The 15,607-nt window shown below is 40.9% G+C and overlaps 1 protein-coding gene across 3 annotated transcripts in view; it reads left to right on the top strand.

The window, feature by feature from the left end:
- KIAA0232 (KIAA0232 ortholog) overlaps nucleotides 1-15,607 on the top strand; it is a 109,398-nt gene that overhangs the window by 15,825 nt on the left and 77,966 nt on the right. The window lies entirely within an intron of this gene.

The raw sequence follows: 15,607 nt of genomic DNA on the forward strand, positions 1-15,607 counted from the left end.
TTTCCGAAAATTTGCTCTCTTTACTAAGAGGACTGTGCTTGCAATTTGAATCCGCTTTCTTGTTAAAGTTTATTTCTAGCATTCTGTCATACATCGTCATTCAAATAAAAATTATTTAAAGTACAGGCATCGTGAACTGGGGGGACTGGACCAATTTTCTTTAATATTTTTAAAATCTTTGACTATTTAACAGATACGACCCTGAAATATGATTTAATGCTAAAACATGCATTAAAATGGTACTCTTAATTTATTTTGTATAATTAACAGTTTCAAAAAAACTGTTTAAAAATTTTAATCTGCTTAGATGCTTAGAATGATACAATTTTACTTATTAATTTATTACGTTTAAAATTTATGGTTCCAAAGTTGAAAAAGTAATAATTTTTGGTTATTTATTATTATGGAACATATTACCGCTTGTAGCTGAGGCAGTCGACAACCAGCCTTTCTTGAAATATGAAATAAAAATGACCCAACTGCCAGTTCGGGACGCCTATGGTTTAAATAATTTCGGATAATGTAATATGGTAGCACGTACTAACGCTAAGACACAAACAGACATAATTTCATTACTTTATATTATAGCGTTTTTGAGATATTAATCAGAAATTGACTTTTCATCACCTCCTTGAGGGGACTGTAGCTCCCTTAGGAAGAATTTTAGGACATGTTCACAGAAACGTTTTTTCTTCAGATGACCTAACGATTCACCCCCAAAGTTGTGTTGGACATTTTCCAGTCACTCTGGATATATCACAAAAATCACTCCTAATTTATGCAAAAATGTTTACTGTATATTTATATGCTTGCTGCACTCGACTTTTCAGTAAATTTAAAATTATAAACAACGCTAACAAAAGACCGTTGAACAGATGACATAAGTAAGTCCGCCAGAGTGATATGGGAGCATGTACAAATGAACAAATGTACCGGTAACAGGAGCCTAAGTGGTTAATATCTCTTGCGATATCTTAATATATCAATAAACCATTATTTTTTTTGCAATATATACCTGTTTGTGACATCTTAAATGTTGCATCTTGCGTCACACTTTTCCATAATTGCAGCACTTGGCGCGTTTTGTTGATCAACCCTTACAAAAGAAGTATCAACACATACTTATCTAACTCATTTACGCAAGTACGTACTCGCCTAACCTTTGCACAAGGGTGGGAGCAGTCTGAAGTGTTGCTGGATGTCGGATGATTATCTGATTCTTTAATAAAACATATCTCCAAAAAACTTTGTAATTTTGTATCTGTACATTAAATCTTGATTTTGGCCAAAGTGAGAATAACTGTGACATATTACATAAAGTAGATGTTAGTGTCAATTGTTATACAGTCAAACTTTTTGGCACCTTTAGGACTTTGTTGCTAAATATCATTCATTTTGGATTGAAAATGGAAAAAAAACAAAACTGGAGCAGTCAAGATTTTCTGTGCTCCAGCTCCGGGGAAAAACGTGCAGCTCCGCACTCCACTCCAAAGCCCTGGTAACAGTGTACCAACTCAATCCAAGCCTTTCCACAAAGAACTGTCAGAGCTTACTCTTTGCTCAAATATTTCTTTACTTGAAGTCCTGAAAACTAATTGCCAGACATCTGGCCAAGTTCAGTATCCTGACAAAAGAAGAAAGGAGATCAGTAGAATATGTATCCTGGACTTCAGAAAAGCAGACTTTGACTCCCTCAGGGAAATGATGGGCAGAATCTGCTGGGAGGCTAATATGAAGGGGAAAGGAGTCCAGGAGAGCTGGCTGTATTTTAAAGGAGTCTTATTGGGGGCTCAGGAACAAACCATCCCGATGTGCAGAAAGAATAGCAAATATGGCAGGCAACCAGCTTGGCTTAACAGAGAAATCTTCAGTGAGCTTAAACACAAAAAGGAAGCTTACTAGAAGTGAAAACTTGGACACGTGACTAGGGAGGAGTATAATAAATTTGCTCGAGCATGAAGGGGTGCAATCAGGAAGGCCAAAGCGCAGTTGGAGTTGCAGCTTGCAAGAGATGTGAAGGGTAACGAGAACGGTTTCTACAGGAATGTTAGCAGCAAGAAGGTGGCCAGGGAAAGTGTGGGACCCTTACTGAATGGGGGAGGCAACCTAGTGACAGATCTGAAAAATTGAAGTACTCTAGGCTTTTTTTTGCCGTGGTCTTCACAGACAAAGTCAGTTTCCAGACTGCTGCACTGGGCAGCACAATATGGGGAGGGGGTGAGCAGCCTTCAGTCTTGAAAGAACAGGTTAAGGACTATTGAGAAAAGCTGGACATGCACAAGTCCATGGGGCCAGATGCAATGCATCCGAGCGTGCTGAGGGAGTTGGCTTATGTGATTGGAGAACCGTTCGCCATTATCTTTGAAAACTCATGGCGATCGAAAGAGGTCCCGGACAATTGGAAAAAGGCAAATACCGTGCCCATCTTCAAAAAAAGGGAAGAAGGAGAATCCAGGGAACTACAGACTGGTCAGCCTTACCTCAGTCTTCAGAAAAATCATGGAGCGGGTCCTCAGAAATCCATTCTGAAGCACTTGGAGGAGAGGAAGGTGATCAGGAACAGTCAAAATGGATTTACCAAGGGCAAGTCATGCCTGACCAACCTGATTGCTTTCTATGATGTGATAACTGGCTCTGTGGATATGGGGAAAGCAGTGGAGGTGATATACCTTGACTTTAGCAAAGCTTTTGATACAGTCTCCCACAATATTCTTGGCAGCAAGTTAGAGGTGAGGATTAGATGAATGGACTATAAGGTGGATAGACAGCTGGCTCGATAGTCTGTCTCAACGGGTAGTGATCAACGGCTTAATGTCTAGATGGCAGCCAGTATCAAGCAGAGTGCCTCAGGGGTCAGTCCTGGGGCTGATTTTTGTTCAACATCTTCATTAATGATCTGGATGATGGGATGGATTGCACCCTCAGCAAGTTTGCAGTTAACACTAAAATGGGGAGAGAGGTTGATATGCTGGAGGGTAGGGATAGGGTCCAGAGTGACCTAGACAAATTGGAGGATTGGGCCAAAAGAAATCTGATGAGGTTCAACAAGGACAAGTACAGAGAGAGTCCTGCACTTTGGATGGAAGAATCCCATGCACTGCTACAGGCTGGGGACTGACTGGCTAACCGACAGCTCTGCAGAAAAGGACAAGGGGATTACAGATGACAGAACAAGAAGCAATAATCTCAAGTTGCAGTGGGAGAGGTCTAGGTTGGATATTAGGAATAACTATTTCACTAGGAGGGGGTGAAGCACTGGAATGGGTTATCTCAGGAGGTGGTGGAATCTCCATCCTTAGAAGTTTTTAAGGCCCGGCTTGACAAAGCCCTGGCTGGGGTTGGTCCTGCTTTGAGCATGGGGTTGGACTGGATGACCTCCTGAGGTCTCTTCCAACCCTAATCTTCTATGACTCTATGATCTCAGGAGGCCATAAAGAGGCAGTTTGTGTGTGTATGTAAGGGGAGTCAGAGAACGAGACGTTATTAGTGGAATACATGCTGGAAATCTGTGAGAGACACATTCCCTTCCTCCTTTATGGAAGTAAAAGACTGCTTGAAGGTCTCTGGTTGACTGACTTACTTCTGGATCAGAATTACAAAGGTACACAGATGGGACTGAGGGCTTATCTACACAGTCCTGCAGTCTGGACTACGGGGGTGTGAGTTGTTTGCAGTAAGCACTGAAGTGTTGCACTGTAACTGCCCTTTGTAGACCCTGCTAGCATGAACTAAAGATATCTAATTCACATTAATGTAGTCTTGTTTGAAATGGGACTACATTAATGCAAACTAGATAACTTTTTAGTTTGTGCTAGCAGGGGCTATACAGGCAGTTACAGCACAATACTTTAGTGTGTGCAGCAGTTGACATCCTCGTAATCTGCACTGTGGGGTCAGATAGACAAGCCCTAAGTGTTCATCAGAATGTGGACATGCAGTATTTATTTGTGACAGGATGGGAAAAGTGGAGATTATTTTAGCCTGTGTGAACATCTGATTCCTACACTCAGCTCTTATCCTGATGTTCTCAGGGTGCAAATTATGGAAAAGTGGGGAAATTGCCTTGGGGAAGCTGGCAGTGCTGGATAGTTATCGGGCAGTTGGGAAGTCCATGACTGGTGAAAATATGTTGAAAATGTGTCTAGCAGTACGTGCGGGGTGTTTGAAGAAGGTGACAAATATGCCTGCAATAACTGAAGGATATGAAAAATTGGGCCTCTCAAACTGTGCAGGAGCTATTGTTTGAGCCAATCTGTGCCTGCCCTATCAAGCTTAACAGAGAAGGCTAGTACTCTCTGATAATGAAGCCCTTAAAGGGTAGTTGTCTGTCTGATTCCTAGGTTTCCACATGATATAAATATATTAAAAACTCAACATTTCAGACATGGACAGAATAAAAAACTCTTCCCACTGCAGTGTGTTGATATTAATGGTGTATGTATCCTCTCAGTAATCTTTTGTGAAACCACTGCTTTCCTGGCTCATGAAACTGGATCCTGACTCTGCAGAGCTTGGTAGATGATAGTTCAGCAACAGATTGAGCAGATGCAGTGTCATTGTGGAGTATGTATTTAGACAACTTAAAGCAAGCTGAAGTAGCCTGCTGATGATGTGGTATTGCAGTGAGCAATATGGGTATCATATCTTCCTCTTGTATTCTACACAACATTTGTGAAAGCAAGGGTTAGATATCTGAGAGAGGCAGTGTTGTGTAGTAGATGGATCATTGGACTGGGACTCAGGACACTTGTTTTTGTTCTGTCTCAGCTACTGGCCCGCTGGGAGTCACATTACCCGTCTGTGTCTGTTTTCCCCATCTGTAAAATGGGGAGAATAATGCTTACCTGCTTTGTGAAGTCTACTTTCATCAGATCTACTGATGAATATCACTCTATTGGGGGGAGGGATAGCTCACTGGTTTGAGCATTGGCCTGCTAAACCCAGGGTTGTGAGTTCAATCCTTGAGGGGGCCATTTAGGGATCAGGGCAAAAATTGGGGATTGGTCCCGCTTTGAGCAGCGGGTTGGACTAGATGACCTCCTGAGGTCCCTTCAAACCCTGATATTCTATGATTCTATAAGAGCAAGGTATTAAGAGACACATGTTCTGTGAAGTGTTTGATCCCTTCAGTTCAGTAAGTAGCTGGATAGTAAAACAGTGGTACCAGAAGCTGACTGTTAAAGCTGAATGCAGTCCACATCAGGTATGCTTTGATCTTATATTGTGCATGTGCAGGGTTCTAAGGCCTCAGAATTGTATAGACCTAATAATTGCTTTTCCAGATTTCATCTCTGTGCTCCCATTTCATCTATCATCTCTGTGCTTTCTCCCATGTCTCCTCTTATGCACGGGAGGAGCTTCCTACAAAAATCCATGAAGCCACTACATTATCCCCCTTCAGATCTCGCTCTCAAACTCACCTCTGTTACAGTGCCTACAAAGCAAATTACAATGGCTAAGCAGTGAATGTTCTGTGACTGCTACTACTTACACCAATCATAATAGTTTTGCAGGTGCTTTGTGCTCTCTGTATCTATTCCTGTCTGTCATTTCTTGTCTTGTACAAAGATTGTAAGCTGTCTGGGTAGGTCTTCACTGAAGGAGAGTGGTGGGTGGGGGTGTGTGTGTTCATAGATTCATAGATAGTAAGGTCAGAAGAGACCATTATGATCATCTAGTCTGACCTCCTGCACAACACAGGCCACAGAATCTCACCCACCCACTCCTGTGATAAACCTCTCATCTATGTCTGAGCTATTGAAGTCCTCAAATCATGGTTTAAAGACTTCAAGGAACAGAGAATCCTCCAGCAAGCGACCTGGGCCCCATGCAACAGAGGAAGTTCTTACCTCTGGTTAGCTACCCCAAGTTTATAGATTCAAAGGCCAGAAGGGCCTATCTGCTAGACCATCTAGTTTGATCTAGAGCATATATTTTAGAAAAACTTCAATCTTGATTTTAAAGTTGACCTTGCTGGAAAATCTACCACAATCTTTAGTAAATTCCAGTGGCTAATTATACTCACTTCAAAATGTACACCCCAGTTCTAGCCTGAATTTGTCTGCCTTCAACTTCCAGCCATTGGATTTTGTGACACACTCTTCAACCTAGCAGACAAAAGGTATCTTTGTTAAACTAAACAAATTGAGCTCCTTGAATCTGTCACTATGAGGCATGTTTTCTAATGCTTTAATCCTTGTCAGGGCTCTTTTCTGAACACTTTTTTTGATTTATCAACATCCTACTTGAAAGGATTGAAAACCAACTATCTCAGGTTAAAATAGCAGTGAAGACATAGCAACTTGTTTTTTAGCTTAGGTTAGCTGATCAAGTTAGAGCCAGAGGTTGAACTCAAGCTGTTAAGCAGAATCTCTGTATTTTCACTGCTATTTTAGCCCAAGTTAAGAGTTAAAACACTTTTTTTTTTTAACTTTGGTATAGACATAAACAAAACAGTGTGCAATATCTCAAAGTATATGTGCACAAATGGGGCCCTGAAGCCTGTAGGTGCTATTGCAGTGCAAATAATTATAACACTTTAAGTTACAAACGCATCGTTCCTCTGCAATAAATAACTAGTGCAAAACCCTCCACATAAAGAATATGGTTCTGGACTTAGGAAACAAATGATATTGGATTCCAGTTCCTTACTCTGCTCACTGGCAGTGGTGGAGTGTAATCAGAATTCACGAGGCTAAGCAGATAATGATAGTACAGACCAATAAGAGCATTTTGTAGAGGACTTAGTACATGTCAAAAATGTACAGCCCTATGGATGGGCTAACAGTGCAGATTGCCTTTGACTCTGCATGTTTACCCTCATAGTTATGTTGGAACTTTCTATTGCAGCTGCATTTCTGTATTATAATGGATAATCTCTATCTTAGATTCTGTGTCCTATTGCCTAAATATGTTTTATGTTGTCGTCTTCCCCCCGCCCCCGGGTTGATTGTCCGTAGACTTCAAAAATTTTCAGTCTCTTTCATGCCTCTCTGACAGTAGAATAACTCACCTTCTTGTTTGAGATTGGTCAGGTGCTTTGCTCTTCTGTGTGACTGTAATGGTATGGCAATACTTCTGGTTGAAGCCTTGTTGCAGAAGTGGTCTTTGAAATGAGTAATAGGGCAAGGCTTGTTTATGGTGTAAGCATTATTATAATTATTTGTATTACAGTAGTGCTTAGGTACGCAATCCTGGATCAGGACCCTGTTGTGCTAAGCACTGTACAAACACAACAAAAAACTGCCCTTAAATCAAAGACTACAAAGTCACGTGGGAGATTAAGCTGTACCAAGGAATGCAACAAAAGTAACAATTTGTGTATTTCTGAATTCTTGTGCCTTTATTACAAGGCATTCTAACCTGGAAATTGAAATAGTAAGGACATAGATTTCAGTCCATGTGGTTAGGGTGGGCAACGGCAGAGTTTCTCATTACATTTTTGGAAAGATTATCTTCTTCCCAACAAAAGTGAAATCTGTGTATATGCTCATACAAGTATGTGTCTTGTGAAAGTCTTGCAGACTATAGAATACACAGAACAGTATTTTGTAACCAGGTTACCATATGGTGGACAATGAATTTTCTGTGCCGCCTTTTGGTTAAAAATGTTACTGGCTTGGGGGGGGGAGGGGGAGATAATGGGGGAATTCATTTTTTTTCACTTTGCCCTTCCATAAATTGTGTATTATACAACTACTGTAAATACAAAATTATGTGAATACCCAGTCTGTACAAAAAACATGTTCATATTATCATTACCCTGTCCTACCTTTCTCTTCTCCCATCACTGTCTGTCTGTTTTACACCCATCTTGTGTCATGTCTTAAAGTAGGACTAAGTTCATTGGAGCAGGAAGTTTTAGTTAAATAACCAATTCTTTACAGTACCTAACCCTCTGGGTGCCTGACATTTTTGCAGGTCTCTTGATGCTTGTGAAATGCGAGTAATAAGACTGTTTTAGATGTAGTTTGTCTGTATCTGCTTTGTTTGCTTCCCCATGACAAAAGACATATTTCTGTATTGAGAAAAAGATGTGGAGAAAGGAACAGTTAAAGACATGGAAAGCCCTGCCCCAGCTTGCACTTTTAGCTAGTCTACTTTGCTTGTTGATAGTTTGAATATAAATACATACTCCTAGCACTTCTGCAGTGAGCACATATTGAGGACAGTGCTTCAGTTAAGAGTGCAGTGATTATAACTTTTCTACTGTAATCTACCCATGCTAGTATCTAGATAACTGTTTGAAACGCCCATAGCTACAACTGCCACTCTACCGCAAAGCAGGATGGCCTTTTTGTCTATTTTAGGTACTTCCAAGGTCCCAATTACCATAGTATTTGAATACCTCAGTCTTCAATGTATTGATCCCCACAACACAACTAAAGTAGGGAGTTTACTGTTTTTCCCATTTTATAGCTGCTAAACTGAAGTGCAGAGAGACTTTGCCCCAGGCCACAGAGGAATGTCATTGATGGAGCAGGGAATAGCCAACTCCCAGGCTAATGCTACTGGATCATCCTTCCTCTCTTCTACTAGGGAAACTTTAATGTGCCCTAAAGATGTCTCCCTCCAATTGCTAATGAAAATGCAGTAGGCTCAGTTTGTCTGGTATATACAGAGTAACAAACAGTAGAAGATGGTACCTGTGTATCCTGGGACACAGAAAATGTGATGATATATTAATGTACTATTTGAGAAATAGTGTATGATCACGTGTTATAAATATAAAGGGAAGCACCTTTCTATATACAGTGCTATAAAATCCCTCCTGACCAGAGGCAACATCCTGTTACCCTGTGAAGGGTTAAGAAGTTAAGCTAACCTGGCTGGCACCTGACCCAAAGGACCAATAAGGGGACAAGATACTTTCAAATCTTGGGGGAAAGAAGGCTTTTATTTTGTGCTCTTAGTTTAAGTGGTTGGTCTCTCTTGGGACTGAGAGAGGCCAGACAGAAATCCATCTTCTCCAACCCATCCTAATCCAAGCTTCCAATATTGCAACCAGTATAGGTAAGACAGGCAAGGCGATTAGTTTCTTTTGGTTTATGTGAATTTTCCCTGTGTTAAGAGGGAGGTTTATTCCTGTTTTCTGTAACTTTAAGGTTTTGCCCAGAGGGGGATCCTCTGTGTTTTGAATCTGAATACCCTGTAAAGTATTTTCCATTGTGATTTTACAGAGATGATTTTTACCTTTTTTTTTTTTTTTTTTTTTTAAATATCCTTCTTTTAAGAACCTGACTGATTTTTTCCATTGTTCAAGATCCAGCGGTTTGGGTCTTTGACGATTTTGTAACAAATTGGTTAGGATATTATTTTCCAGCCTCCTCAGGAAAGGGGGTGTGTAGGGCTTGGGGGTGGAAATATTTTGGGGGAAGACATGTCCAAGTGGTCTCTCTCCCCATTTATTTAAAACGCTTGGTGGTGGCAGCATACTGTTCGAGGACAAGGCAAAGTTTGTACCTTGGGGAATTTTTGAACGTAAACTGGTAAGAATAAGCTTAGGGGGTCTTTCATGCGGGTCCCCACATCTGTACCCTAGAGTTCAGAGTGGGGGAAGGAACCCAGACATCACGTAATTAAAGTCTCTTGTAATGCATACACACAAGGGACTGAGTGAAGATTATGTGTGCAGCCTTAATTTGACATTTTCTGATATTGCTTAACTATGCAATCTTAAAGTTCTCAAAGTCCATCTTTTACATGGAATTTTGTAAATTTATTGTATATTATACTTGTGGATGTTATTTAGAATTGTCCTTAACAATGGTACTTTTTTCAAAGGGGAAAAGGCAAAGTACCACAAAGGAAAAAAGGAACCAGAAAATTGAATAAACAAGTATTGCCACACTATAAAAACTTCACAGAAATTCTTTGTTTGAGAAGGGTGACCTAACTTAATCTTGTTTCCATTAGTCATGAATAAGGCTGTGAGTCTGTCATGGAAGTCACAGATTCTGTGACTTTCCATGACCACTGTGACTTCTACAGTGTTTGGTGTGGCTGGCTCAGGGGCCACCCGAGTAGCTTGGGCAGCCCCTGGACCAGTGGCACCAGCCACTGCTGGGACAGTCTCGGGTCACCTTCTTTCCCCCCTCCCCAGCAGCAGCAGGAGTTTGGGTGCATGTGGGAGGGGGGGCTCAGGGCTGGGGGTTGAGGCATGGCAGGGAGTGAGGGCTATGGGCAGCACTTACCTTGGGGGACTCCCTGGAAGTGGTGACATGTCCCTCCGTCAGCTCCTAGCTCCAGCCAGTGGGAGCTGTGGAGCTGGCGCTTGGGGCGGGGACAGTGCGCAGAGATAAGAGCTAAGGGAGGAACATGTCACAGCTTCTGGGGAACTGTGTAGAGCCGAGTAGGGAGCCTGCCAGCCAGCCCCCCATCCCCTCAGCACCAGCATCCCCCTCTACTGGCAGTGCCCCCTAGGCCTCCCCCTCCCCAAGATTTAGTCAGGGGTATATAGTACAAGTCCTGGACAGGTCACAGGCTGTGAACTTTTGTTTACTGCTCATGACTTTTTACTAAAAATAACCGTGACTAAAACATAGCCTTAATCATGAGTAATATGTCAACTGTTATCAGAGGTGGTTAATTTGATCCCTTCAGACCATACTGCAGTCTCTCCCTTTTGGGGTGTCTTAAGCCATGTCCACACAGGGGGGAGGGAGGTATATATTTTTTAATGCAGTAGCTAATGCATGTCAATCCTAGTGTAGTCAAGACAAATTTTGTAGTTTTCACATGTATTAAAAATTCAACTTGTCTACATTAGAATACACAGTAGCTAACATGTTAACTGTGATAAAATGTCTTTTTCCTAGTGAAGATGAAGCTTTTGATACCAACGCTTCTCCCTCTAGACTGGCTGATATGTCCCTTCTAAAATCTTTTTTCCACATTTGCCAGTGTTGCTCTTCTCTAAGTCATGTCAGTGACTTCTTATTGCCTTACATATCAAACTGTAACTGCTGGGGGGAACTGGATTTTTTTGTTTTGCAGAGAATTTTGGAACTTCAAAGTTGCTTTGAAATTTCCTGCAAAAAGAAGTCCCAAAATAATGTTGCAGGTTGATTAGAAATGTTTCATTTTGATGAGATTGAAACATTTTGTTTCAATTTTGACTTTCTTTCATTATGTAATATAAAATTTAAAAATTGGAATGAAGTCCTTTTGGAATGGAAAATCAAAACATTTCATTCTGAAAAGGAAAAAATTGAACGTTTCAACCTTGTTGAAATGTTTTTCCAGTTTTTCTTGTTACATGAATTTTCATCAAAAGTGACAACGCTTCTGCAAAATGTTTTGCTTTCTATGACTTGTCATTGTCTGATTGAAAAAAATATTCTGTCGGAAAATTTCCGAATGACAGTGTTGCTTTCCCCTTTTTAGGCTTGCTTAGCCTGATCCCTGTAGGCAAGGATTCTCAGGAACCAAAGAGTACTTGAAGTGTGCTCTATCCTCCATCCCACTGCAGACCTTGTAAGAGGAGAAAGAGGGGAACAGGAATCCACAGAATCGGAATGGGCTTTTTTATTTTGTGTTGAGTCTGCTTTTTATTTTATAATTCAGCTTCTTTCTGCTTGATCCTGCTTTGCAGAAGTAATCCATGTACTTTTCAGGCTACTGCTATAGAAGTTACAGTGCTGAATTTTTACGTGTCCTAGGAATAGTTAATATGAAGACCATATTTTTTGCTCCAAAGAACTTTAGAATCTGAAAAGACACTTACAGGTAATGATGAGGGAAGGGATGCTTCAAAAAAGCAAAGTGAGAGAACTGATAGTGTGGTGAAGTTTGGCATATTTCTTGTTTTCACAATTTCTGTAACTTGTTATTTATAGAGTCTGCCAGTTTTGCTGGCTACTTTGAGGGAAGACTGGAGCATTTAGGCCTCGCTCCGTTAGAAAGAAGAGAGCTTTTGAGGGGATTTGGAGGAGTGGGTTGAGGTAGCACATACTGAGTCAGGAGAGGGGATTTTATCACATGCTGTAGCATGCAGATAATGAGAGAGAGAGACTTGAAGGAAAAGTTAATTGTGCAGCAGTTGACATTGCTGTCGGGCTAAATAGGAGGATGTGGTTTAAGAGAGGTTACTTTTTATCCAACAATTCACATTGATTTCAGTGGGATTTGTTGGTTCCCAGCATTTCTGGACCTCCATCTACTGTTTAGATGCCTAAATATGGTTTTAGGTACCTAACTTTAAGCTTCTAATTTTGAAAAATTTGGCCTCCATATAAACATAATTTTTGAAAGCTTTGATGAACTTAAATGGGCAATACTTTTTACTTTTAAACAAAATGCTTGGTGAAACAATATTTTTCTTTCAATCCTTCATGGCATTTTTCCTGTCAATTGGGCTAACTCATAAGAATCTGGCTGATGTAACTCTGATACTGACCAATTCATGTTGAATATTTTAAGAATAAAAGTTACTATTTTTATTTATTCATTCTCTCTCAAAATTAGGCTTATTATATTCCAACGGACAAGGTGGCAGGGGCTAATACTGGCAACTTTAATTGAAAAGTTGTCTTTGTATTAGGTGCCTGGCTACTAATGCCTGTAGTGTTAGGGTTAAAATGGGTGTCCTGCTTGTGGTGATGTCTATATTGAACCAGTGAACATATTGATATATCCTCCAGGTACTGGAAGCTATAATTGCACAAGGGGCTGTGGAATAAAGAAAGTCATCATGTATTAAGACTTCAGTTATTTTGTTGGCTAAACAGTGTAAGCGTGTACTGAGAGGCCACCCATTGGATCATGAATGACAGGGATTGAATTTGTGGGAGCAGTGGCAGTTTGCAGTACTCTCCCAAGCACTGCCCACAAAATAAATGATGTCCACATGAGATGTCACACGCAGATTGTGCAGATCTGCACAATGATCATGCCTGTCCTGCGAGCCCCTTGGGATCAATTATCTATAGTGGTGTCCAACTATACCCATAGGCTCTGCTGGGCTTCCCCTCAGTGAGACCATATTCCTGGCTAGTCGTCTTAAACTTGACTCTCCCATACTTGGGGGTTGAGGGAAGGAGTAGGGCTCAGATGCTTTGCTGGGCTTCTTGGGTTTGGCTCTTACTTGTAGATAGTTGATAAGAAAAGTTACAGAAATCTGGTAAAAATCGATGGCTGGCAGGGCTAAGGAGAACAAGAAACTTTGTAAGTATATCAGGAACAAAGGAAATCCTAACAATAGTCTAGGTCCATTAGTAGATGGAGACAGTAAAATTGTCAATGATGCAGAAAAGGCAGAAGCATTGAAATATTAAAGGATTAGAAAGCATGCCTTATAGCTGTGGTTTATAAACTTTCCAGACTACTGTACCCTTTTCAGGAGTCTGAAGCATAAGACCTATCCCCATTTCCCAGGTCTGAAGCGTGTAACATAAGGTATATCTACACTGGCACTTCGTCAGCAAAACTTTTGTCAGCACCCCCCCCAAACTCTCCCCCCTCCCCCCCCAAAAAACAAGTTTTACCAACAAAAAGCGCCAGTGTGAACAGCGCTTTGTCATCAGGAAAGTGCTCTTGCCGACAAAGCCTCTGTCACTCGGGGGTGTGTGTGTGTGAGAGAGAGAGAGAGAGAGTGAGTGAGGTTTTTTTTTTCTCTTGTTGGCAGGAGAGTTCTCTCCTGCTGACAAACAGCAGCTGCACTGTGCAGTTTTTAGCAGCATGGCTGTAGCAGCACAGCCGTGTTGCTAAAAGCTGTGTAGTATAGCCAGAGCCTCAGTTTCAAGGGGGCCCCCTATGATGTGCAGCCCAGGCAGTTGCCCTTCTTGCCACCCTTTAATGTCGGCCCTGCACTTGTGACCCCCACCTCCCCAAACTAGTCCTGCAACCTCCAGGTTGAAAAACACTGATCTAGATGAGTTGACATACCCCCAGCAATACATGTACACCTGGTTGAGAACCATTGCCTTTTCGTGATTGACTCTTTGAGTCAATCTATTTAGTTTAACAAAGAGGAGATGAGGGGTGACTTGATTAGTCTGCAAGAACCTACATGGGGAAAAGATATTCCAGCAACTGGTTTTACACCTTTCTTTGCTAGACTGAAAGTTTAAGCCTTATTTCCAGTCTGAATTTGTCTAGCTTCAAAATAATGAGGGTAATTAACCATTGGAACAATTTACCAAGGGTCATGGTGGATTCTCCATCACTGACCATTTTTAAATCCAGATTGGGTGTCTTTGTAAAAGATACATGCTCTAGGAAGTATTTTTGGGAAGTTCTATGTCCTGTGCTATATAGTAGGTAAGATGAGATGATCAATGGTCCCTTTTGGCCTTAGAATTTGAGATACTATGCAAATGTTTGGAAATACTAAGTGCAATTTGTTCTTCTTAGTCTTAAAAAGACTAGAAAACATACCATACAGTGAGAGACTCAATCTATTTAGCTTAACAAAGAGAAGCTTAATGGATGACTTGATCAGTCTGTAAATACCTACATGTGGAACAGAAATTTGGTGATAGAGGGCTCTTAAACAAAGATATAACAAGATCCAATGGTTGGAAGTGGAAACTAGACAAATTCAGACTAAAAATAAGGTACAATTAAAAAAGGGGAGGGGGTCCCTCATATACTTTGGAACAAGCTACCCAGGCTTGTGATGGGTTCAGTGGATTCTTCATCCCTGGAAATCTTTAAACCAAGATTGCCCATTTTTACAATGGGCAACTCTACACTACAAGATTAAGTAAACTTAAGTTATATTGACGTACAGCCACTGCAGTAATTAAATCCATTTTTCATGTCCACGCTAGGTTCATTCTCTTGGTGGTGTGTCGCCTCACCAGGAGCATTTCCACCAATTTTAACTGACAGGCTGGAGCCCTACCGCCCAGGGCTGGCACTGCATTGACCTAAATACACCGACCTAAGTGCTATGCCTCTTGCGGAGGTGGAGTTAAATCTGAATAGTTGGCGACTTACATTGGTGGGAGCAACATTGTAGTGTAGATGCGTATAGAGTTACGTTGACGTAAGCTGCCTGACATCAGCCTAACTTACTTTTAGCCTGGTGTATGCTACAGAAATGCTTGCTAGTTCAACCACAGCTATTGGACTTAAAGCAGGAATTAATTAATGAAAGATTTGTGGCCTGTGTCATGTTGGAGGTCTGTCTAAATGATTTCTGTGGTCCTTATTTCTTCAAAATCTATGAATAGATCAGAAAAGCAACTTTGGTATGTTAGTGGGAGTTATCTTTTTGAGGAGATGTGACTATGATTGTTAGACCATGTGGCCATATAACTCAACAGGGATGATGTCTGTTTACAGAATGGTAATGCTTTCTTTTTCGTTTATAAAATAAATGAAAGAACCCTGAATTTCAACTGCTCAGCAGTCTTCTGTCAGTTGACTAATAAAACTGTTGCTTCCCAAAAACCAAAACCGAGGTGCTGTTGCTCTAAGTGCCATTTCTAAAGCTATGATAACAATGGTAATAAAATTGAAGCTTTCAAACAAAGCCAGGTCAAGCAAATAAATTTCAAACTATGAATTGGTTGTTAGTTGCTTGGTAAAGTGCTTATTATCCCCCCTCTCCTGGTGTGTTGGTGTTTAAATAATGTTGCTTGAAAAGTTTCCTGGAAACTTG

Source organism: Caretta caretta, chromosome 4, assembly GCF_965140235.1.
Source record: "Caretta caretta isolate rCarCar2 chromosome 4, rCarCar1.hap1, whole genome shotgun sequence".
Classification (NCBI taxonomy): Eukaryota; Metazoa; Chordata; order Testudines; family Cheloniidae; genus Caretta; species Caretta caretta.